Source organism: Odocoileus virginianus, chromosome 29, assembly GCF_023699985.2.
Source record: "Odocoileus virginianus isolate 20LAN1187 ecotype Illinois chromosome 29, Ovbor_1.2, whole genome shotgun sequence".
In the NCBI taxonomy this organism is placed as follows: domain Eukaryota; kingdom Metazoa; phylum Chordata; class Mammalia; order Artiodactyla; family Cervidae; genus Odocoileus; species Odocoileus virginianus.
In genome coordinates this window covers 16715205-16739872 of record NC_069702.1, presented here as the reverse complement: position 1 = coordinate 16739872, position 24668 = coordinate 16715205, and the positions used below count along the sequence as shown (strand labels likewise).

Sequence of the window (24668 nt, the reverse complement as noted above, 5' to 3'; positions counted from 1 at the left end):
TTCTCAGACATTTTAAGGACATGAAGACAGCAAATTATAAACAAAACTCTTAGCTCAACATCCTCATAATGCAAAATCATAAGAGCTTAAGTTGAAAACTTCCTCTTTGCCATAGTCAATGCAATAAAACTTTTCTAAGCAAAAAACATTACCATTTGTTCAACTATGAAAATTCATTCCCCGGTCTACTCTATGTGTATCAAACGGAAGTTTTAAATTGAAAATTTTATATTGTTTCTATTAAACTACATCCCACTAACAAATAAAAAGGGATATCACATAGAAAGCCTACTGAATTCAGACTCATGAGAAGCCTACTGAGATTTAAAAGTCTCGTCATTCCTAGTAACTAAACTGATCTATATTTATAGTAACTCACAAATAATTATAATTAAAAAACATAAAATTCAGATGCTTTAGAAGCACAATCTACTCTAGTGGAGTTAAGACCATCTTTTCTCAATGAATTTGAGATTTTCTCAGACTAAATTTACTAAAATACTGCTATTCCATATGCTAAATACATGCATACACACACACATACACACCCACCTTAGATTAACTAGTATTGATAAAGTCAACTAGGTCAAATTTCATTTCCATAAACAACTATTCTGCCTTCCAAAACAAAGATTACAAAAATGAATCCATAATAATACTTTTCAATTATTTCTCCTTCAATATAAATATTGAGAACTGCTAGCTGGTAAATGAAGTTTCTATGACTGTGGGACTACATGGTATAATTGGGCATTTCCCTTAACCAATCTGGTATACACTAAGTATCCTCACAAATGCTGGATAATTTCTCACACTTTATAACTTAGTTGCAGAAAGTAATAAAATTAATCTTAATAACCAACAACTTCCTACTCTCAAATATTTTAGGGAAATAAGGGGAGGCCTTTGGATATTTTATGAGAAATAGGTTAACAACTCAGCAAAGCATACAGTCAGATACCACTTGAAGAATTCTACATAGGATTAAAAAAAATAACAAATTTTATGAAAGGAAACAGAATTAACTTCTTTTTGCTTTAAAAAAAAAAGGAAATGATAAGAGTTACATTTCTCCTTTTTTTAAGGGTGAGGGGGTACTTTTTTATTACAAAACTATATGGCACAAAAGGGATAAACTTATGCTTAGAGTTTAAGACTAAAGTGTCCTGAATAATATGAAAAAATTTATGTATCTTTCTACTTAGCATATTTTCTTCCTTCTTCATTCTTGTATATCAATACTACGGTAGTGAGTTTCAAAGTGGCTTCCAATGACCTCCCATCCAGGAATCCACATCCTTGTGTAATCCTCTCTCCGAGAGAGACAGAGAGAGAGACAGTGTGAGTGTGTGTTTGTGTGTGTCTGTGTGTGTGTGCGCGCGTGCACACAACATTCAGCTGAGTCTGACTCTTCGCGTCCCCGTGGACTGTAGCCCACCAGGCTCCTCTGTCCATGGGGTTTCCCAGGCCAGAATACTGGAGTGGGTTGCCAATTTCATTCTCAGGTGACCTTACCAACCCAGGGATTGAACCCGCGTGACCTGTGTCTCCTGCACTGGCAGGCGGATTCTTTCCCGCTGGTACCACTTGGGAAGCCCTCTCTCCCTAAGCGTGGACTGGACCTAATGACTCACTCCTAGGAAACAGAAAAGGGGAAAAGTGATGGGTTGCCACTTTAAATTACAGTTAGGTTAGTTTAAATTACAGATGGGTTGCCAGTTTAAATCACAAAACAAAACAAAAAAATAAAAGGCTCATGCAACAAGAACCAGTAGGCTGCTGACAAACAGCCGACATGAGGAACTGGGGCCTTAGGACGGCCAACCAATGAGGAAATGAGCACAGCCAACAGCCCTGTGAGTCAGCCGGGGGCAGATCCTCCCCTGGGCCGTTCAGATGAGACCACAGCACTGGTGGACACACGTGTAGAATGCAGCTCTGCAAGAGACCCTGACCAGAGGACCCAACAATCTACACTCAGATTCTTGACCACAAGACCAGAGAGATAATGTTTGTTATTTTAAGTCACCGAGCTTTGGGGTAATCTGTTATGCAGTGCTAAGGGTTGGATTGTGTCTGCTCAAAACTCACATGCTGAAGCCTAACTCCCAGCCCCTCACAACGTGACCTTATTTGGAGACACGCTCTTTACAGGGATAACCAAGGTAAAGTGAGGTCGTTAAGCATCCGCCTGCCAAGCAGGAGACACAAGAGACCTGAGGTTCAGTCCCTGGGTCAGGAAGATCCCCTGGAGAAGGAAATGGCAACCCACTCCAGTGTTCTTGCCTGGAGAATTCCAAGGGCAAAGGAGCCTGGTGGGCTACAATTCATGGGCTCGCAAAGAGCTGGATACCATAGCAACTAGACAGCAACAGCAAACAGGGTGGACCCTAATCCAATATGACTGGTAACCTTACAAAACGAAGAAATCTGAGCAGAGACAGACACACGTAGAGGGAAGAGGATATGAAGAGACATGGAGAAAAGGAGGCCATCTACAGGTCAAGCAAAGAGGCCTGGAACAGATCCTTCCCTCACACATCTCAGAAGCAACCACTCCTGCTGACACCTTGACTGCAGACTTCCAGCCTCCAGACTCTGAGACAATGAATTTCTGCTGTTTAAGCCATTCAGTTTGTGGTAATTTCTTGTGGCAACCTTAACAAACTAATACATGTAGCAGAAGAGAACTAATAGACATAGTGAATTCAAAATAACTTTTATTGGCAATACCAACATAAGCCTCAATATAGGAGCCAAGTAGATGGCGGAAGTTTCTAAGTCTTTACTCTGAGAAAAGATATGAGGTCATAATAGAGGATATCTTGGACCACAGAATTTTTTTTTTAAGTTAGCTGGAACTCCTGCAATCATAAATCTAATTGACTCATTTCAAAAATTCACAGTGCTGCTGTTGATATGCCAGAAACTATTCTGAACACTTAACATATATTAATTCCTCACAAGAACACTCTGAGGTCCCACTATCATCAATTCTCATTTTTAAGATGAAGAAATTGATGTCTAGGAGTTAAGGTCATACAGCTGAAAAAGAGCCAGGATTTAGTAAATTAAGGTAAAGAATGGGGCTTCCCAAGTGGCACGCTGGTAAAGAAGCTGCCTGCCAATGAGGAGATGTAAGAGATGTGAGCTCCATCCCTGGGTTGGGAAAAGCCCCCGGAGCAGGAAATGGCAACTTGCTCCAGTGTTCTCACCTGAGAAATTTTTTTCCAGGAGTAAAAAGGAGATGATGCTGTAAAAACATTGCCTGGCAAAGTCCATGGACAGAGGAGCCTGGTGGGCTATAGTCAATGGGGTCACAGAGAGTTGGGACACAACCGACCACACACACAGAGAATAAGTGACTGAGCCAAGATCAGTTAGTAGTTGAGGTGAGACTAAGCCGAATGGTCCTTTCTCCTACCTTCAAATCTGTTCTCAAAAAGTTAAATAGAAAAGGCTTGTCTTTCACTTGCTGTATTCAATCTCTATAACACTGCTACCTTAGAAATATATATATATTTGACTATTAATCTCTATCTGCTCTCCTTCCCTAACTACACAAACAGTTACTCATTTTTTCCCCACTCCCTGAACCTTAAAGCACTGTCTTTCAATTCCTAATGCTTTTCGTGCATCTGGGTTAGTCATTTTTATATACCGGAACCCAAGATTTCACTTGTGCAGAGTTTGGAAATACAGCTTTAGCTTAATATTTGATCCAGTTAAAATACAAATACACCTGGAAGGAGTACTGCTGCTGCTATGTTGCTTCAGCCGTATCCGACTCTGTGTGATCTCATAGACGGCAGCCCGCCAGGCTCCGCCGTCCCTGGGATTCTCCAGGCAAGAACACTGGAGTGGGTTGCCATTTCCATCTCCAACGCATGAAAGTGAAAAGTGAAAGTGAAGTCGCTCAGTCGTGTCCGACGCTTAGCAACCCCATGGACTGCAGCCTACCAGGCTCCTCCGTCCATGGGATTCTCCAGGTGAGAGAACTGGAGAGGGTGCCATCGCCTTCTCCTGGAAGGAGTTCTGCTATACCATATTAGCAGTCATCTGCATTTTAGTAAGAACATGTCAGATCCTTTTCAGAGAAACTAAGATGGCAAAACAGCCAGTGCCAACTAGTCCAGGGAATCAGTTTCTTTTCTGGAATATTTGGGATTAGGTGCTTAAGAGTAAGCCTTTTTCTGGGAGTCTGAATTACAAGAAATAAATGCAAACAGATATAAATCGTGGGCAGTATGGTGACCATGCTTCCATGAGAGAGTTCAAACGTGAAGAAAGCCAAACCCAAAGAGAGAGAGATGGATGTGCCGGAGAGGCATACTGCTGGGAGCTAGAGACAGACCTGACTGCATTTGTTTCCTGGGTTCTCCTTGCATGGCCCAGCTGTCCCTGGGTCCTTCTGTGTGCCCTGGGGCACACCCATAAGTCTGATAAGATCCCCTTTCTGCATTTGATTTGAACTGAGTCATGTGCAATCAGTAGAAAACTCACATGGTCAAAAAAATAACCTCTCTACAGCTGAAGAACATCACTGAAGGACTAGGAACCTTCCATGTAAAATATAGCACCATGGCTACAAACACAAGAACTGACTGGCAGAAGCCAAGGTTTAAACAGCTGTTTGGAAGCCTTCCCAGATATTGGTGGAACAGGAAAAAGGAGTTGTGATTTGAAAAGACCACACCCTCTATCTTTTCATTGGGGATTTTTTTAGTTATTCTTATAAAGAATATCCGATCAAAATATATATATATCCCATAATCTACACACTTGCTAGTTGGTGTGTCAATTATTACAGCCACTTTAGAGATCAATTTGGAAATACCTAGAGAAGGTGAAGATGCAGATTTCACACAATCCAGCATTTACTACTAGGTGGCTGCTATGGACTGAAACGTGCCCCCCCTAAAACTCACATGTTGAAGCCTTTACTCCTAACATGACCAAACCTGGAGACAGGGTCTTTGGTAGATTATTTAGGTTAAATGAGGTCATAAGGGTGGGGCCCTAAGCCCCATAATGTAAGAAGAGGTTAAGGAAGCTCTCCAACTGGTTCTCCTTCTCTCTGCCTTGTGAGGACAAAGCTAGATAGAGACCATGTGCAGGTCAGGAAGAGAGCCTGCACCGGAATCCAATCACGCTGACAACCTGATCTTGAACTTCCACCCTCTAGAACTGTGAGAAAATCAGTTTATGTTGTTTACAACATAAGATAAAAATTAAAAATTTTCAGTAACAACAGAACAAAGTAAAATACTAAAACACCGGCAACTAGGTAGTGAAAGTATTCTCAAGTGCCTCACAATATAGTTCATCATTCAATCTAGTCGCTCAGAGTCGCTATAAAACAATAAAGAGTTCCAAAGCCTGTGCATACAACTAGATTTTCTCAGGATAAAAAGGGAATGGTGCTGCAAAGCATAATTTTATTTTATGTAGGTGTCTACAATAAAAGTATAATGCTTGAAAGCCAGGATTGAAACTGAAATATAATTGATTCTAACACATTCTTTTTTTTTTTCCTTTTTGCCTTTTTGGTGCAAAAAAACAAAGTTATCCAGGAAAGGAGGCTTGCCTAGTTCACCTCATCATCCGTAGTAAAGATGGATTAAAACCAAGCCCCTTAGGGTCAGAGTTCAGTGGTCTTGCTACAATGCAACAAAGCAGCAAAGCCCTTCCTGGCTTCTTGTTCAACAGACAAAACAATCCTAAAACTGACCTGATTCTGTGTTCTGGGCTGGCATGAACCTGTGTAGAAACAACAGGAGTGGCAGGCACTTTCTTCCTGAAGCAGATGTGGAGAAGTAATATACCTGCGATGAAAGGAAAAAAAAAGAAAACCCAGTTTATTTTCATAATGTTTTAGCATTATGAGTAGTTCATTTCCTACTAATTTTCTCTTTACCTCATTATTTCTTGCCAATAGTTTAATGATATGACAGCACTTAAAAACAGATAAAATTTGCTATTCAAACCTAAAGAAGAGGAACTTCCCTGGTGGTCCAGGGGTTAAGAATCTGCCATGCAATTCAGCAGATGTGGGTTCGATCCCTGGTGGAGGAACTAAGGTCCTACATGCTGTGGGGCAACTAAGCCAGGCTGTTGCAGCAAAGACCCCACATGCCACAATGAAGGCACAACACAGCCAAATAAATAAATATTTCAAAATCCAAAGAAGAACACAGCCATTCAAAGCTCCATCTGGTTCAGCTTCTTCATTTTACTGGTGAGGAAGCCAAGATCTAGAAAGATTACCTAAAGCATTAATGACAACAGTTACTTAGTGGCAGAGCTCAGTTCAGAACCTAATTCTTAACACTTTAGTCCAGTATTCATCTGTACATCATAGATCACAATGTCTCTTTTTGGAGAATCAAATATGAGCAAAAAAGAAAAAAAAATCATGTTATTTCTCTAGGAGTATTTGTCAAGCATCTGAAGATAAATGTGGTATAGAGCTAAATTGATATGCTCTAAATCAAAAGAAAAAACACTGCTTCCTCACCAACAGATAAAATCTAACCTCAAGATATTTAGCTTGCCTTCTATAGGATACTTAGGACTTCTCATGAGGCTCAATGATGAAGAATCTGCCTGCAATGCAAGAGCCAGAGAAGATGTGGGTTCAATCCCTGAGTTTGATCCCTGAGCCAGGAAGATCCCCTGGAGGAAGAAATGGCAACCCACTCCAATATTCTGGCCTGAGAAACCCCACGGAGTACAGTCCATAGGGTCGCAAAGGGTCAGACACTACTGAGTGACTATACACACAATCACTACACACACACTTTCGGATATTTAGCTGTTTCTTTTATTTACCATTCAGTATTTCAATATGAAAACACCAGCACCATGAATCATTCTGGTCTTTCTTAACTTTGCTCTCAACAAGTTCTTTTATTACTCAATTACTTCTTCAATTCCAAAGCTCCTTTACTCAAAAATGAGAAGCTTGGACTAATCGCATGGGCCTTCTAACTCTTAAAATAGTTATGCCTAAGAATAGCTTCATCTTTAAAGACATTTTCCTTTCCTGATCGACTATGTGTTCTGTCAGATGTTTGTTAATCTCTGTGATCTTATTAGTACAACAGTTCTCAGTAATATTGCCCTCAAATATACAGTTGATTATCATTCAAAAACCTATGGAACAAAAACCTAGCTTTACTGTCTCACTTCTTATGAAACAGTGTTTTTTTTTAAAAATCTACCTCTTTGGTGGTTTCTAAGAAAAATCCTGAATTATTTTCTCAAATCATTCATTCTGTCATTCATTCAAGTTGTTACTGAGTGACTTGTCAGATGGCAGACACATGCTTAATGAGATTTAAGATTTTTAAATAAGATTCCTCCAGTGAAATGGTGAGTAACATTAGGGATTCAAGTGACAGTGAGAAAGTAGGCAGAAGTGATGACATGTCTCCTAAATCCCAGTATCAGAAGATGCCTTCACTGCTTTTTAAAAAAATAATTTATTACTGACTTCCATAAAACATGTTGTTTGTAACATGCTTTTAATTTAAAGCAAGTTATAGAATGAACCCGACTGATTGAACTGAACTGCGTAGAATGAATATCCATGTACCTGCCATCCAACACAAGCACCTAAATATAAGTGACTGGTAATGTCTTACTGTTTTGCTCTTCCCTCCAACCACATCTCTCAACTCTTCAGTCCTCTGTAACCGCTATCCTATATTCTGTGCTTTGTAGTTGCTCTTGTTCAGTTGCTAAGTCATGTCCGACTCTTTGCGACCTCACGGACTGTACCACACCAGGTTCCCCTGTCCTTTACCATCTCCCAGAGTTTGCTCAAACTCACATCCATTGAGTCGGTGATGTTATCTAACCGTCTCATCGTCTGCCACCCCCTTTTCCTCCTGCCCTCAATCTTTCCCAGCATCAGGTCATATCATTCCTTCGAGTTTCAGAAAGCATACCACATATGAACATATCCTTCAACACTGTAGTTTCATTTTTTCACTTGGTTTTATGTTTTCAAGTTGAATTCATAATGTTGTATATAGCTGTAGTTCTTTCATCTCAAGGCAGAATAATTCCACATTGTGTAAATGAATTGAGCTATCCATTCTCTTTTCAATAGCATTTTGTTTTCTTCCCAGGTTTTGTGTTTTTGTTTTGCCATGATGAACATTACTGTTATGAAAGTTCTCATATGCATCTGTTCCACATGTGACATAATTTATCTTAAGGATTTGCCTAGGAGTTGAGGAATATATGCGTTTTCAATTTTTCATGAGGTCACCAATTTTTCTTTTCCCTAAGGTGTGTTTAGCAATATATAATCTCACCAGCTCTCAGTTCAGTTCAGGTCAGTCACCTGGTCGTGTCCAACTCTTTGTGATCCCATGGACTGCAGCATGCTAGGCTTCCCTGTCCATCCCCAACTCCTGGAGCTTGCTCAAACTCATGTCCATCGAGTCGGTGATGCCATCCAACCATCTCATTCTCTGTCGTCCCCTTCTCCTCCTGCCCTCAATCTTTCCCAGCATCAGGGTCTTTTCCAGTGAGTCAGTTCTTCGCACCAGGTGGCCAGAGTATTGGAGCTTCAGCTTCAGTCCTTCCAATGAACATTCAGGACCGATGGAGTATCGGCAGCACTAGGTAGTCCATATTGATCCTCATGTTCTCATCAACATTTAGTAATGCCACCTTCTTAACCTGGGGGTATAAAACCATCCAACTGTAGTCTTACTTTGCATTTTCCTGTTGATTAATGATACAGAGCATTTCCTCAGGTTTACTGGCTAACTCATATTTCCTCTTTTATGAAATGCCTATTCATTTCTACAAGCCATTTCCTCCTCAGTTTTTTTCTTTATTATTTCATAGAAATCATATGTGTTTTGTATGCTGGTTATTTGATTTTACCTGTTTTGAATTAATGGGTACAGGCAAATATTGAGATAAAGACACAGAAGCAAAAATAGCAGGGAGCTGGACAGAACTGGAAACAGTGAGTTAGAGTACCAATGTTTTACTCAACCCATGTTTGTATGTTAACACAATCTACAGACGTCTTCAAGTATCAGAAATTTTAAATGGTACACTATTGATCCTGTTTTGTAATCTTTTGATAAAAATTCAGTCAAAGGCAAATGCTTTAATATGATTTCAGTGCATTCTAATTACAATATGCAATATAATATAATTTCAGGTATCCATACAAATCACAATTGAAATTACATTTTAGACAGAGTTCTCATTTTGACTCTGACATTTTAGGGTGTTTTTATTTCATGCTTTGGTTGCCTCCAATTTAGAATAAGTTAGCTTTATTGTCAAAAGGTTGAGTCTGAATGTTTATGCACACAAGTATAAAAACTGAATTTCAAAACTAAATTAAATAAACTAGTACACCAGAGACCTGCATTCTAGCCTTGACTAAACAATTAGCTACACCTCCTTGGCCTAACTATGTCTTTAAGTTGGTTTTCTTATATCTGTAACATGAAAATGTGCTGGTATTAATAAATTCGAAGGACCTTTGAATCATACTCTTTGGCTTTAAGATCTGCAAGAAAATAATTTTTTCAGATATCTCCCAAAGTTTTATGAATCTCTTTCCAGGTGTTAAATAATGAAAAGATAACAAAAAGCTAAATATCTGGGGGGAAAAAATTGTAACAAGAAGGGCTATAGCCCTCCTATGGCTTCTCAGGACTCTTGGCAGATCGCATGACAGATACAGGAAAACAATCAAAAGCCACGTAATTTGCATCACTCTACAGTGCTGCCATTGATTCCTATATAAGCAATCAAAAGAACTTCTGGAATCACACTTACTCACTTACCTGAATCTGTACTCTTCTACTATGCTTAAACATTCTGTGTGTGTGCATGTGTGCTCAGTTGTAACCACCTCTCTGCGACCCCATGGACTGTAGCCCACCAGGATACTCTGTCCATGGGATTCTCCAGGCAAGAATAGTAGAGTGGGTTGCCATTTCCTTCTCCAGGGGGTCTTCCTGACCCAGGGACTGAACCTGCATATCCTGCATTGGTGGGTGGATTCTTTTACCACTGAGCCACCTGGGAAACCAAACTTTCTGAAACCATGTCAAAGTCTAACTCTTTCACTTTAATACTAGCTGTTGTTATGCCCCTACTATTCAAGGACGCTGCTCTAGTTAAGTCCCACTTCTCTTTCCTACATCATCAAATTTCCTAATTCTGTCCTCCCAATAAAGCAAGGCCACCGGTGAGTATGTGTCAATTTCTAATCATTAGAAATCAAACATCAGTGGCAAAACTTCTGACCCCACCCACACTAAGTTATGACCAATGTCTGATTTCCTTATCAGTGAAAGGTCAGAAAAGAGTTGTTCCTGTTCTCTGTCTTCAAGCATTCTTCAGTTCAAACTGCTCTCCAACACACCACTGAAAATTCCAAAGTCACCCATTATTGACATATATATTGTAAAATCCAAAAGCCAGTCAGATCTCCTTTTTTTTAACCTATCTGCAGCAACTGGCATGATTCATTAAGCCCTGATGCGCTTTCTTTACCTGGCTTTTCTCCTACTTACTGCTGGTTTCATCCTATCTCACTGGCCACTTTCCTCTCATTGGTCAGTTTCCTTTGCTTAATTTCTCTTTTCTCCATGTCCATTCAAGTTCCTACTTTTTTTCTAACCCATCAGCAAAAACCACTGGCTCTATCTACAAAACATATCCAGAATCTGACCACCCTTCATATCACCTACCTAGAGACTTGGTGTAATAGTAGCTATCATTTTCTCATCTCTCACTGGGATTTTTTCCATAATTTAGTAACTGGCCTCCCAACTACTACCCTTGCCCTATTTCAGTCCTTTTTCATTAAAGCAGCCAGAGTGATCCTGATAATCTTACAAAAATCATATTAATATAATGTAACATCTGTCCCAAAATCTTACAATGGCTTCTCACCTCATAAATACCAAAATCTTTAAAATAGCAAAAAGGAACCTAGGTAACTTAGTCCCTCCTTGCTATTTCTTATACAGGTGCATCCTCCTGCCTCAGCACTTCACACTTGCTGTTCTCCTGCCTCAAAACTAGTCTGAGATGAGTATCCCCACCTGCCTCACATTCTCGCTCTTTTCAGATCTTTGCTCAAAGGTCTCCCATGTTAACTCTTTGCTATTCATTCTACGTATGTAACAATCCCATTCCCAGGATCCCTAACACACTTTCCTGATTTATTTCTTGCCAATATCACTAACATTCACTTATTTCACTTCTATTCCTGCTTGTGTATTTCCTCCCCCGCAAAACAAAAAATCCACAAGGGCAAGAGCTTTGTTTTTCTTGGTGCTACATCTTCAATGCTTGGAAGAGGTGGGGCCAGCACATAGTAGGCATTCAATAAATATTTTTTGAATGAAGAAATGAATAGTTAACATCCTTAGGGCTAAACAAGACATTCTTTCTGGGTTTACAAAAGAAAATAATCTAAATAATCAGGGGAAAATAGCTAGATTCCTGACATGTCAATAAAAGAATCATCTGAGTATTTCTTCAACAGATAAGAGATAACAACTCAAAGACTTAAGGAGATGTAGCCAATACTTCCATAAACCTAAAGCAACCACTACAATAAATGATTCCCCTCCCCCAGCTGTCCAGAGGGTGAGATTTATTTCCCATCTATTACCATATTCAACAATGGTTAGTGTGCAGAGCCGCAACACCAACATGTAGGAAAATATTATAAAAATGTTCATTCCAAACTTGTTCCACATAAAGAACTGAGCCCTTTATAAATAAGGAAAGCCTAAAAATACAGGACAGATTTTAAGTGCTTCAAATATTTTGTTTGGAAATAATTTCAAATGTAAAGAAAAGCTCCAAATACAAGAATACAAAAATAACCACTCATACTCAGCCACCAATTGTTAATGTTACCTTCTTTGTTTTATCATTTGTCCTCTTTTCTTGCACTTTCTTGCCCTTCACATAGACAGACAGACTCAAGCTGTTTTTCCCCCCTCCTAAAGCAACTGAGGATGAATTATATATTTCATGGCCCTTTGCTCCTTTGCTTCACTGTGCATTTCCTAAGAACAGAGATATTCTGTCATAACCACAGTACAGTTCTTGTCAGTAATCTGAACATTGCTGTTGTTGTTCAGTCGCTCAGTCGTGTCCGACTCTTTGCGACCCCGTGGACTACAGCACGCCAGGCCTCCCTGTCTTTTTCCATCTCCCAGAGTTTGCTCAAACTCGTGTCCATTGAGTCGGTGATGCCATTCAACCATTCTGTCCCCTGTCATCCCCTTCTCCTCCTGCCTTCAATCTTTCCCAACATCAGGGTCTTTTCTAATGAGTCAGCTCTTTGCATCAGGTGGCCAAAGTACTGGAGCTTCAGCTTCAGCACCCGTCCTTCCAGTGAATATTCAGGACTGATCTCCTTTAGGATGGACTGGTTGGATCTCCTTGCAGTCCAAGGGACTCTCAAAAGTCTCCTCCAACACCACAGTTCAAAAGCATCAATTCTTCGGTGCTCAAACTTCTTTATGGTTCAACTCTCACATTCATACATGATTACTGGAAAAACCACAGCTTTGACCATATGGACCTTTGTCAGTAATGTCTCGCTTTTAATATGGTGTCTAGGTTAGTTATAGTTTCTCTCTCAAGGAGCAAGCATCTTTTAATTTCATGGCTGCAATATCTGCATTTAGGATCAGTACTCCAACTTATTTCAATTGACCCAATGGTATCATTTTATAGTATTTTTTTCCACATCTGGTATATAATCTAGTCCAGGGCCAGGTTCTGCAGTTAGTGGTTATCTTTCTTAAGCTGCCCATGATTTCAGCCTTCATTTTTTATGATTTTTTTTTTAAGAACATAAACTACCACCCTTTTTATTAAGCAGAATGTTCTTCGTGTGGGGTTGGTCCAGTGGTTCCTCCAGACTCATGTTATATAGTCTTGGCTGGAATACTACGTAGATGACATATCCCCTCAGGGCATCATATCGACATTCACCAGATATCCATGTCGCTACTGGATTTCACCAATATACATAATCCCTATTTTACACCTTGTATATAGTGTGTGGGGAGACACCTGCTTCTCATCAATATTTCCCCCTAGATTTTGTTATGATTCTTATCTGTCATTTACTATGCTGCAAAATGATGATTTTTCTCACTCTAGGATTCAGAATTCTACTATAAGCAAGAGACCTCCCTTCTCTATTTATTCATTTATCAGTTTATTAACATTATAGATAACAAATGGCTATTTTTAATGATTCACAGTTCATTATTATACTAATTTGACAACTGAGAAAATAGGACCTCCAACAGGCTTGTAACATGCTCCCCCCCTTTTTTTTTCAAAAACATCATCCTATTTTCTAGCTTTAAAAAAAAAGATACAGATTCACCTGGTATGTACTCTTGTAATCAGCCATTCCTCTGAGAAACTCCAGTTCCTTTGTGTTGGGAATAAGATTAATATCAGAGATCACAATTGGGGAGTTAGCTATGCCCACTGTTTTTTTTCTTGGACAGAACTACTATAAAATACATGCATGCATATACACATATGCATATAAATATATATAGACACATATGTTCATACACACATAAACATGTGCACATACACATACTGGTTTCAAAAATAATAAATTCGCACTGATACCTTCAATTTCAATCCATCCCCACAGGATTCATTTTTGCCTTCTCTCAATCCATATGGGTATGTACCTCCTTCCTCAGGTCCTAGCTTCAAAAACCTAAAAACATTGACTCAATTCATAACACACTGAAAGATTACCCAGGGTTGTTTTGTCCATTTAGCCACAGAAAATAAACTCTATAGGAAAGAGTTCAGGATTTGTGTATAATCCCTCCTTCTTACCTCCACCCAGGCTGAGGGTAAATATGTCAAAAAATTACTTAGATTCACTCTTTCTTCCAAAATTTATCTACAGATTCAATGCAACCCCAATCAAAACTCAGGTAGCTTTTTTGGTGGGGGGGGGGGGGGGAGGGTGGAAACCATCAGAATTCTAAAATTTACTTAGCAAAGCCAAGAAACTAGAATAGCCAGAACAATTTCAAAACAAAGCAAAATTGGAGTACTCATATTACATATTATGTGATATTACAAGATTTATTACAAATCCAGGGTAATGAAGACAGTGTGGTACTGGTGAAAGAATAGAAACCTAAATCAATGGAAAAGAAGTGATTTCAGAAACAGATGCAAACATATGTGATCAACTGATTTTTGACAAAGATCTCAAGCAACTGAATGGAGACAGGAAGAACCTTCACCAAGCAGTGCCAGAACAACTGGACATCCACATGCAAAAATCCAGAACAAAAGAATCTCAGCCAACCCATCCGTCACATCACATCCAACCCTGAACTCAAAATGTATCACAGACCTAAACGTAAAACCTTAAACTCCTAAAACTTCTAGGATAAAACAGTGACTTTGGGTTGGGCAAAAAAATCTAATAAGGTATAAAGCACAAACCGTGAAAGAAATAACTGGAGAAACTGGATTTTATCAAATTAACTTCTGCCTTTCAAAAGACACTGCTTTAAAAATGAAGACACAAACTGGGAGATGGTAGTTGTGAAACAAATACCAGATAAAAGACAGGTATTTCCAAAATATATAAAGAACTCTTTATTACTCAATGGTAAACAAGTAGCCTAATTTTAATAAAAGCAACAGATGTCAATAAATCTAAAACAAAAATAGATGTAGATGGCAACAAGCAAATGAAAAGGTGTCAATGTCATTATTCATGAAAAGCGAACAAAGACCATTTTGAATGATGGTGCTACAAAAATTAGCTTTTTAGTAGACATATGCTTTCACTTCTCTCACATATATACCTAGAAATGGAATTTACAGCTCATAAAGAATAAGTTAAACTGTATAGAAATTAACCAAGTATTTGCTAAAGTGGCAATACCATTTTATCAGCGAAGTATGAGAGAAAACTCCACACCTTCATCAATGTTAACATTGTGAAACTTGATTCTTAGCCATTCTAGTGAGTGTATAGTATTAATAGTATCACTGTATGGTTTTAATTCACATTTCTTTGATGATTAGTGATGCTGAGCATCTTTCTATGTACTTGTATCTTTCTATGTGTAATGTACTGACCATTTATATATCCATGGTGAAATGTCAGTGCAAATTCTTCATTTTTTGATAGGGTTCTTTGTCTTATTAAGTTATGAGAGTTCCTCAGATACTCTGGTTCAAATGTTTTGCTGGATATATGTTTGGCAGGTATTTTTCCCAGCCTTTGACTAGACTTTTCATTTTATTTTTTTAATGGTTCAGCATGCTCATTTACAGAAAATTCACTGAGCTGTACACTTACAAATTCTTCACTTTTACGTATGTCCTTAAGGGATGTGTGTTAGTCGCTCAGTCGTGTCCAGCTCTTTGCTGGGACTGTAGCCCTCCATGCTCCTCTGTCCATGCGACTCTCGAGCTAAGAACACTGGAGACGGTTGCCAGTTCCTTCTCCAACTTAAGGAATAGGTTCATTTAAAGAGGGAGAAAGATACTGAATGGCCCTTCGCTGCTGCTGAGTCGCTTCAGTCGTGCCCGACTCTGCGCGACCCCACAGATGGCAGCCCACCAGGCTCCCCCGTCCCTGGGATTCTCCAGGCAAGAACACTGGAGTGGGTTGCCATTGCCTTCTCCAGGGCATGAAAGTGAAAAAAGTGAAGTCGCTTCAGTCGTGTCCGACTCTGTGCGAACCCACAGACGGCAGCCCACCAGGCTCCCCCGTCCCTGGGATTCTCCAGGCAAGAACACTGGAGTGGGCTGCCATTTCCTTCTCCAATGCGTGACAGTGAAAAGTGAAAGTGAAGTCGCTCAGTCGTGTCCGACTCTTAGTGACCCCATGGACTGCAGCCTACCAGGCTCCTCCGGCCATGGGATTTTCCAGGCCAGAGTACTGGAGTGGGGTGCCATTGCCTTCTCTGGAATGGCCTTTTGAAGGATGACAAAACCATCAGCAACTATTAATCTAAAGATGATATACATGGTCTGCAAATACTAAAAATTGGAAAATACATCCATATACTCCTGTTTAAGAGCCCGTCATAGCATCAGGGTCCTATCAGATGCCCAAACATGAAACCTAAAATTAGAAAGGGGAAATAATATATATAAAGACCTTCTCCTGCAATTCCTCACTGCAAATCAACTTCTGAATTCTAGACATTTCAGATTAGGATACATTGTACTTTTTGTCAATTATAGCTTTAAATGGAAACTTTACGTTGATGAGATAAGCAAAGAGATTCAACTTTAGTATAATTACATTAAAAAACGAATTCCTGCAATGACTTTCAATAAACACCTGAGTGTCAAATACATACACTGAAAACTTTTTAAACATTACATGTACTTAAAAAATAAGCAACAGTGATTTACTGTATAGCACAGAGAACTGTATTCAATATCTTATAATAACCCATAATGGAAAATAACCTGAAATATATATAAACACACACACAACGGAATCATTCTGCTATACACCTGAAACTAACACAGTATTGTAAATCAACCACGGTGATGCTTCAGTTACTAAGCCGTGTCTGACTCTTGCAACCCCATGGACTGTAGCCTGATTCTCCAGGCAAGAACAGTGGAGTGGGTTGCCATTTCCTTCTCCAGCGGATCTTCCAGACTCAGGAATCGGACCGGGTGGGGTCTCCTGCACTGCAGGCGCAATCTTTACCGACTGAGCTACGAAAGAAGATTTAAATTCAACTTGCTTCTCTGATAGCTCAGTTGGTAAAGAATCTGCCTGCAATGCAGAAGACCCCGGTTTGACACCTGGGTTGGGAAGATCCCCTGGAGAAAGGATAGGCTACCCACTCCTGTATTCTTGGGCTTCTCCTGTGGCTCAGCTGGTAAAGAATCTGCATGCAAGGTGGGAGATCTAGGTAATCCGATCCCTGGGTTGGGAAGACTCTCTGGAGGAGGGCATGGCAAAGCATTCCAGTATTCTTGCCTGTAGAATTCCATGGACTGTATAGTCCATGGGGTCATAAAGAGCTGGACACAACTGAGCGACTTTCACTTTCATACTTCAATTAAAAACAACACATATAAGCTTTTGTTGGCAGCACAAATAACTTTATATGTAATTACTGTTTATTAGTCCTTAATCATCCACAAATTATCTCTATCATTATAAGAAAAATAAGGTGGCATTTTTCATATTAATAAAAATATAACTTTGTAGAATATAAAATGTCAAGTAGAACATATTTTTTTGAAGCAAAACAATAACATTGCTCTCCACCACAACACTAACTCTTCTTTTCTCCTAATTCAGGCCCCAAAGTTGATCATTAACAGTCCAGTATGTGCTAGTGGTAAAGAAACCACCTGCCAATGCAGGAGATGCAAGAAACTGGGGTTTGATCTCTGGGTCGGGAGAATCTCTAGTGTCAGAAATGGCAACCCACTCCCGTACTCTTGTCTGGAAAATCCTATGAACAGAGGAACCTGGTGGGCTATAGTCCATTGGGTCGCAAAGAGTGATGACTAAACATGCATGCTACTAGGATATTAGGGTATATGTGCTTTTTAGACATTTTCTCTTTCTCAAATGAGTACATATAGATACACACAAACACACTCCACTGCAAATACAGGATATATATGGCATTTTGGAATTCTATAAACCAAAATTTCAAAGTTTCTAAATGAGGCCTTTATGACTGAAGAACTATAAAACAAGAAATCAAAAGGGGAAAAGATTTGAGTCAAGTAAAACAAAAATAGGTTAAAATTTAATACAGCCATTGGATGTGACTTGAAATCTTGCTTAAATTTTGAGAACTCACAGAATATATTATTTCTGTGGCAGACACTTTTTAGAATGACTTGAGAGCCTGCAATCTTTCCCTTTCCTGTGCCATGATCAACAGCCTTAAAGAAAAAGATCAGAGAAAAAACTAAGAGGGAAAGTCATGAAGCGAATGACTCTTTGAATGAACCTCTCACAACAGGGCCACGGTCTAAAAACATCCCTCACCAGAATTCTGCCACTGCCAATGCAAACAAAACATAAAGCCTATTAATAATTGGGGAGGTGAGATGACCCTCATCACAGGTCAGGTCACACACCCTCTCTGGCCGGCCTAGTCCGTGCTCAGTGATTTCACGAAAATAATCACAACCAGGTGGTAGGAGCAGCAGTTACGCAAGGGACCAATGACAGTGACTCACTAAGACTGACCTCACCGCTCTAGTAGAGAAGCCGCTGGCGTGGGTCCCCCCCAGACACCACCTCTCCACAGGCGCCCAGCCCCCTGGATTACAGACACGGCGATGGCTGCCCCTCACTGTAAGACACCAGTTCTGAATCTGCCTCTGCCAGCACCACTATGAGGGAATAACCAAATGCATCCTAACTCTCACGGCTGGGGCATCCCTAGTGGCTCAGCGGTAAAGAATCTGCCTGCCCATGCAGGAGACACAGGTTCGATCCCTGGTCCTGGAAGATCCCGCATGCCATGGATCAATGAAACGCCACAACTACTGAGCCTGTGCTCTAAAGGCCTGGAGTTGCAACAAGAGAATCTACCACGACGAGAAGTCAGCACACCGCGAGGAAGAGTAGCCCCCACTCACCGCTACTAGGAAAAAGCTCGTGCAGCAACCAAGAGCCAGCACAGCTAAATTTTCCAGGCAATACTGGACTGGGTTGCCATTTCCTACTCCAGGGGCATCTTCCCGACCCAGGAACAGAACCTGCACCTCATGTATCTCCTGCATCGCAGGCAGATTCTTTACCACTGTGCCACCTCGGAAGCAAAAAGGACTATCTAAATAAAATATAATAAATAAATACTTAAAAATAAATAAACCACATGGCCTCTGATCCAGGAGTTTACTTTCAATGGCAATGGGTAGACACATAGGGCCTTGAAAGTCTTATCGAATAGAATTTTATTCAGACACAGCTGTCCCCACAGCAGGAAGCAATGCTTACACCTGGAAGTTTGACGTAAGAGTTGTCGCCAGAGCTAAAAGATTCTGAATTAGAGGTGCCGTCCCGCAGGATATAGTGTAGGCTATAAACCACCAGCTAACATGTGCCAGCTCCCACCTCCAGAATACCCTGGATGTAGGAACCAAACAGTAATAATGGAGTGGTATCTTCTTTTCTCAAAGTTTTGCTTTTTGTCTTATGAACCCCAGAGTCTGCTGACCTAGAAGTTTTAATATCCAAGAAATACTTCTACCAGGAGACAAAAAAAAAAGAAAGAAAAACACAAACTTATTTTACTGCAAGCTGAGCTTACCATGTTCAGGATGATTTCCTCATGACAGCAGAAAAACCAGAAAAAATGCAGGCTATAGGATGGGTTAAGAATGATATTCCGTCAGCACTCCCAATGAAGGGGGGCACGGGTTTGATCCCCGGTCAGGAAACTAAGATCCTGATGCCGCACGGCGTGGCCAAAAGATTTTAAAAATTAGGAAAAAAAAAAAGAAAAAAGAACGACACTTCATGACTAACAAGGGGAAGAGCAGCTGCTAGTCTACCTTTGTGGGCGTGGAAAGACCATGAGGAGCACTCGGGGGAATCCACTGCAGCATGTTCTGGAAGTGCTGTGTGGTGTTAAGGTTAGTGAAAGCTACCACAATTCTATCCAGTCAGAACCACCAGGAGCTCAGAGCCTTTCAGGAATGAGGGGCTGGGTCAGTGTGTGAGGAACAGAATGCTGATAAGCTGAGCTGCTAGCAGAAGGTATGAAATTGGAAGTGAAACAGGTTAGGGGGTCTGCACTGATGCAATATTAAGGACTCTAGCCACTATTACCTTATTAACTTCCTAATCCCCGGTGTGCGGTAAGTACTCACATGTTACCCTTCAAATACATTTTCGTTTTGTGTCCTCTCCCCCAATCATGCACAGAGCAAGTTCGCAGGAATTAAAGCTGTAAAACATCAAGAAAGAGTCCCCACGGAACCAGGGCAGCATGACATCCCCCAGAATCGGCAGCCCTACGGCACTGCCTCTGGCGTGCATTTAGACTTTCTCTCATTTAGAGAAGTTGCCTCTACGGATGGGATAAATCAGGGTTATCTTGACATTTATACAAGCGGGGAGGGAAGTAAGGGGAAAGACCAGGGAAAGAAAACGGGGTGGTTAAGCTACTAATGGGTGACCTTCTAGACACCAGCTAGGAGGGCTGCCCGCCTTTTGACTTCCCCTTGGCAGGGGTCTGGAAAGAAGGCATAAGAATTTCTGCTGCTGCTGGGCTCCCAAGAGCTGCTCTGGTTTCTTCTGCTCAAGTCCCATTCATTCAATTCATTATTCAACTTCCAGTATGGGTTCCAAAAATACCTTTTAGTCCCCCTTAAGGTGGTACCAGCTGATTGAAACCCCCAAAACACTTCTATGACTTCTTCTAGCAAATAAAAAGGTATGGAAGGTTCTCATTTTAACATCAAATGACCCTAACTGTGCATTTTCCTCGCTTCCTCTTACCCTGCTCAAAACTAAACAGTGTACTTTTGCCTTCAGAACTGTGACATTAGAACTCTCATGCCTAACATGCTTTTTCATATCCTCCTATTTTGCAAGAAAGTACATTTACCCCAAAGCTTCAGGCTGTTCTTTTTAGCACCAGTTCCCTGTTAAGACATTGCTCTCAAGTGTCAGCAGTTCTCTGCATCTCGTGATCCCAAGCTAATGCCAGCAAAGCAAAGTGAATGATTACTGATTAACAATGGAAATGAATTCTGTCCTTAAAAGATAGTATATAAAATAGAATATTTTTAAAAATGTCAAGCCGAGCCTGTTTCTGCTTCTCCTGTCACTTAAATCCTAGATCACCAATACAGGCTTCTGACAGGAGATGCTTTAGTAGTTCCAGCCCTGATCCTCAATTCTGGATGGAGTCATTATTAACATTAACTCACCCCGCCTTTATATCCTGGACTAGATGACTAGGGTTCCAAGCTTCTTCTGGTACCCACTGTGTTCTGCTCTTATCCTCTCTGCTGTTTCAGGCCTGTTTATCCCTCACTTATTGTAACTAGGCCTCTGTTCTGACACTTCTGAGATTCCCAGTCTGGTCCCTTCCTAGGACTGGGATGCCTACTTTTGATTATCAGTTCCAACCCCAAGGACTGATAACAGGCCATTATCTGTAACCCAGTACCCAGAGACAGAATTCTCTGACAGCCAATCATATAAATATATGTATACATTTATGATACGAAGGCAGAAGGAGAAGAGAGCGACAGAGGATGAGCTGGTTGGATGGCATCACCAATTAAATGGACATGAACTTGGACAAACTCTGGGAGATGATGAGGGACAAGGAAGCCTGGCATGCCCCAGTCCATGCGGTCGAAAAAAGTCAGACATGACTTGGCAACTGAATAACAACAACATTTATGAACTTATTCAGTCATTTTTCTCTCTCTGTCACCCCACAATTCCATGTGATTCTTCACCTTGAATCCCCATTAACAACAGATTGAGAAGGTTGCTTTCTGCCTGTTCTATCCCTGACACAGGCTACCAAAGAACTCTTCCTCAACACCTGTAGCTTAGGTGGTGGTGGTTAGTTACTAAGGTGTGTCCAACTCTTTTGCAACTCCATGGACTGTAGCCCACCAGGCTCCTCTGTCCATAGAATTCTCCAGGCAAGAATACTGGAGTGGGTTGCCATGTCCTTCTCCAGGCAATCTTCCTGTCCCAGGGATCACGCACCTCCTACATCGGCAGGTGGGTTCTATACCACCGAATCACCAGAGAAGACCAAAACACCCCCTACTAGTCGATAAACACAAGACAAAATGCATCTCACATGATAGATTAATTTCATTTACTTTTAACTTTTCACCTGGCAAATTCTTTTCCTCTACTCTAATTTTATACTATTACAACACTTTTCTCAATCTAACACTATGTTTAACATCTATCGTTTAAAAATTCACTTTACTGCTTGTTTATGTTGGTAGGACTTCTCTATTTCAGGCATCTGGCCAATTTATCTTCTAAATTGCTGTTCATTGACATTTTCTAGTGAATTCAAGTCTCATGAGGAAAATAATAATGAAATTTAGTTTTAACTGTAACTCCAATAAGCCACAGCATTCTTTACTACTTTGCCATATTTAAACTTCTTTAAAAATAAAAACAGGGATTTTTTAAAAAATTGATTTCTTAATGATAATAGCCGACAAAATGCAAATGTCTTAACTCAAAACCTGTGTGTAGTACTTACCTTTGCTACTCAGAAAAATAAGGTAAAAATTTTTAAAATACAAATCAATGTCACCACTATGGTATGCAAGAGTATTTCTAAACTTTAACAAAAATGCAAGAAAGCATACCCAGGTGTGATTACTATCTATATTGCATACCTGTTGTTAAATAACAAGACCAAAGTAACAATTAGCCACTGGAATGCAACCAGTCTCCTTCCAGTAAAATAGCACTTGCTTAATAGAACTTCACTGGACTGGAATGATGCTTTGTCAGATGACATTAGGATATGTGAAACAACTATTAACCGCTGCACTAAAGTGGGTGGCAACAGCAGAGTAGGAAGAAGGAAGGCTAGAATATGGGGATCCTTTTAAAGATCTCTAACACTGCATGCATGCTTCAGTGTCTGACTCTTTACAACTCTATGGACCGTAGCCCATCAGGCTCCTCTGTCCAGGGGATTCTCCAGGCCAGAATACTGGACTAGGTTGCCATTTCCTTCTCCAGGGGGATCTTACTGACCCAGGGATTGAACCTGATCTCTTTATGTCTCCTGCATCACAGGCAGGTTCTTTTCTACTAGCGCCACCTGGGAAGCCCTCTTAATACTGGCAACAGTCAATAACTGGCTCACTTCTGATGAACATATTAGGCTGAAAAAAATTAAAGTGCATCTGAAAAAGGAATAAGCTTTGTAAGAAAGACATAATACTCCTAGCTGTGAACAGAGATCACTATAGTATTATCATCTCAGAAATGCTATTCAGCACACGTTTTCCCCCTTCTGTTTCCCAACTACACAAGTGTGTGTTGGTGCTACAATGGCCTAAAGGCCTTTCCAGCGGCTGCCATGTCTTGTCAGGCTTCTCCATACCCTGTTGAAAATATAAACACCTATGCCAGTGCGTGTGGTGGTTATGCAAGCTAACTCAAGCTGGGAATCACCGAACTTATTTACTCTGGTGACTCAGATTTAGATCTAGGTCTCTGCAGGGAAGGAGGTGGGGAACACAACTGCATGTTATGACACCATTCTTCATTAGTATTTATTGTATAACGAAAGCAAACTCAATGCTTTCTGCTTTTTCATAAAGTCTGACAAAGAAAGGAAATGTTCCAGGTTTGCCTAGGTACAGGTCAGCATCTGCTACACCATGTGACCCTGGACAGAACAAGCACCCTTTACAGGGAACTGTTTATTTCTATTTTCTCTCTCCATGATCCCCCAATGGTGTTCCCAACCCTTGCCTCCACCCCCCACCCCCATCACTGTCCTTTCTCTTCTTTCTCCAGCCTTCCTTTAAGCCTGCCACCTCTTAGCCATATTGAACTTCACAATGGCAAAATAATTTTTTCAATGCTATTTCAACTCCAAGACAACAGAAATACTTTAAACAAGGCCAGACATCAGAAACAATAAAACAGCAATACATCAGTTTTCATCTTGACCAAAGAGACAACATCTAATTTATTTCAGAATTTAGCAAATGAAATATATAAAGCACACCTGTCATTAATCCAACAAATCAAATTATCCTTTAAAAGAATATAAGCTAGAGAAGTCATTTAGTACAATTTTCATGGTGACCCAGTTGTAAAAGGCTTCAGGAGCAAAACTAAGGCTTTCAAGTGTTTTGACTTTATCCCTATCCCTTTCCCTCATTTCTTAAATAATAAATTCAGGTGAATTTTTCCCCAAGAGACCTCATCTGATTCATTAATGGTGAAATCAATTGATTTTATTACTTTTTATAAATCTGACAGAAGTAAATCTCACAAGATTCACCAAGGAAATTCAATCAATTCCCCTGATATTCAGATCAAACCTCATCTTAGGGTTATCTGAATCATTTCAACTACAAGTAATCTTTCTACTGGCTAAGTGTCCACAGAACTTCTGCACCCCTCAGATAGACTAATTGCATACTGTTCAAACATTTATGTGTTTATCTTATCTTCATCATATTATAAAGTTATTGAGAGCAAAAGTATCCATCTTAAACATTCATGCAGATACCAGAGCACCCAGGACAGCAAACAATAAAACACTTAATAAGTAATTAAGGAAAAAAGTACACAATTATTAATAAACTATACGGAATCATCTGAGAACCTATTTACAGTGTATTATTTTGGGAAAGAAGAACTAGGTTCCTAGAGCAAGCTGAATCCTTTATATTTGGACTAACTTAGTCACTAGAGGCATCACACAAATAAATCAGGCTGAATAAAATTATTAGGCAATCAACACACAATGATATTTCTAAAAATAACTGAGTTTATTTTTATTTCATACTTGTTTACTTAACTGTGGCATATATCATCTAAATCACTGTGTTTTAATGAGCAGTGTGCCACAGGAAAAGAACTTGGGCTTTCGAGTCAGAGAGATTCAGGCTTTAAT

General features: G+C 40.1%; 1 protein-coding gene across 7 annotated transcripts in view; it reads right to left on the bottom strand.

Moving 5' to 3' along the window:
* Nucleotides 1-24668, bottom strand: part of WDFY3 (WD repeat and FYVE domain containing 3) — a 278454-nt gene that overhangs the window by 244617 nt on the left and 9169 nt on the right. For all 7 annotated transcript variants that reach the window (XM_070458192.1, XM_070458191.1, XM_070458195.1 and 4 more), the window contains exon 2: nt 5732-5825. The gene's annotated coding sequence lies outside the window, so the exon portion shown is untranslated. The remainder of the gene's footprint in view (nt 1-5731; nt 5826-24668) is intronic.